This window comes from Myotis davidii, unplaced genomic scaffold, assembly GCF_000327345.1.
Source record: "Myotis davidii unplaced genomic scaffold, ASM32734v1 scaffold496, whole genome shotgun sequence".
NCBI classification, from domain to species: domain Eukaryota; kingdom Metazoa; phylum Chordata; class Mammalia; order Chiroptera; family Vespertilionidae; genus Myotis; species Myotis davidii.
Genome location: NW_006289398.1, coordinates 3,381,944 through 3,383,923, shown reverse-complemented (window position 1 = coordinate 3,383,923; position 1,980 = coordinate 3,381,944). Strand labels below are relative to the sequence as shown.

The following is a 1,980-nucleotide window of genomic DNA, read 5'->3' as shown; positions in this document are numbered from 1 at the left end:
GAAAGAGTCCAGGTCTGCTCACCCTCATCTCTGCACACTCCCATCCATGGACCCTTTGGGCACAGTCATTTCCTAGAGCCCAAACCTGACACCTTACTGCCCTGCTAGGAACAAAAAACCCAAACTTTTGCTGGCAAAGTATGATCTAAGCTCCTCAGCTGGCCAACAGCATCCCCCAGCCTGGCTCTGAAACCATCCCAGGTCTTCCTCCCGCTTTGCCCATGGACAACCATCCTTTTGTTTCATCTCTGAGATCCAGCTCAGTGCCCACCACTCCGACACTTCTCCCCCAACTGTCTCTTGTGCATTGATTTGGCCACATGGTACTTAATTATCTATTCATTTATCGCCACTAGAATGCTTCAGAAGTGATCAGAAGTAGGACCTCAGGCGTGTTTCTGCCCATCCTGGAGCTTGGCACACAGTAGAGGCACAGGAAATGACTGGTGAAAGAATGAATGAGGAGACAGAAAAATTAAAATACGAGAAGAACACAGGACAATCCTAAATTCAGGTGGGTTTCCATATCCATAAGCAGAAGAGTTGCTTTGAAACCGTCTAGAATATCAATGACTAGATCTCCTCAGTATCTCCTGTTAGTGGTTTGTTTGGAAATATATTGGAGAGGCAGGGGAGTTTGAAAGCCCCTAATTTCAAAAACAGACAGAAAGTGACTGATGTGATTTCAGCCTGCTAAATGCCCAGGGGGATAGAAGGTGCGGTGGGGTAGAAATTAATTTGGACTTCAGTGGCCTGCTGGGTATCGGTTTCCAAGAAATAATGATGGATGACAGTCTCCATCTGCTTTCTACTGCTGCCGGGGCTCACCCTGCCAGAGCCAGGAAGAATCCAGCAAAGATCCCATCGACTGAAATAGAAAGTCCAGGTCAAGGCTTGGACAAAGGGAAAATATCTTCCCCACAATGGAAAACACAGCTGAGCATCGCTCACCCTGCAGCCAAAAGACTGTCAGACAAGAGACAAACTCTAAAACGCCTTTAAAAAGAGGATGTGTTTAAAGGTCATCGTTTCTTCTGCGGCTCCTTAAAGACGCAATTTTTCCTTGACACGGCTCCATGGAATCGTGTGGTTAGAGGTCCCAGGTTAGTCCTAGGTCTACAGGTGGTTCTGTGTGTGAACTTGGTCCCTGATCAGATAGGGAGCCTCAACCCAAACTTCTCCACCTGTGGTAGGAGGGGGTCAGATTGCAACTGCATGTCCCTTGTCCGGGCCTATTTAAATGCATCAAAGCAGTCAATTCTTGTAGTGAAACCTATTTGTTCAGAGATCACATAATTCAAAGTAACTCTCCTTGCCCCCTCATCTGATTTCAGCAAGCTTGGTGCTTAGAAGGTAAATAAAAATCTCCCTAAGTTGTTCACCTAAAACAAATACAATGTTATATATCCACTAGAGGCCTGATGCACGAAATTCTTGCAAGAGTAGGCTTTCTTTCCCCTGACTATTGGCACCAGTTTCCCTCTGGCACCTGGGACCTGGGCTTTCCTTGCAGCCCTGGCTTCGTCTGGAAGGATGTCTGGTCTAATTATCATACTATGCTTTTATTTTTATAGCTTATACTTCAGTTTAAAATATGTTAAATAGTTTTAAATAGACATTTAAAAATCTGTTGTCCTTAATGTTAAAATCTTGCTGTCCTTAATGTTTAAAATAAATTGAGTCCCACCAATTTGCCATTCACTACACTGAAAATTTAGCTCACTCCCATACTACCCTAAAAGGGTTAAAGATGAATCTAATGAACAAAATAAACTGATGAATAAAGTAGAACCAGAGGTATGGAAACATGGAACAGACTGATGAATCTCAGAGGGAAGGGGGAGGGGAGGGATGGGACGAGATTAACCAAAGAATTTATATGCACAGATGCATTACCCCTAGACAAAAACAATAGTACAGTGAAGGCCTGAGGTGGGGAGGGGGGAGGGGTGATTAGAAGTGATCAATGGGGGGGGGGGG

At 44.7% G+C, this 1,980-nt stretch overlaps 1 protein-coding gene across 1 annotated transcript in view; it reads right to left on the bottom strand.

Annotated features, from left to right (window-relative positions):
• C1QTNF3 (C1q and tumor necrosis factor related protein 3) overlaps nt 1-1,980 on the bottom strand; it is a 23,199-nt gene that overhangs the window by 18,766 nt on the left and 2,453 nt on the right. The window lies entirely within an intron of this gene.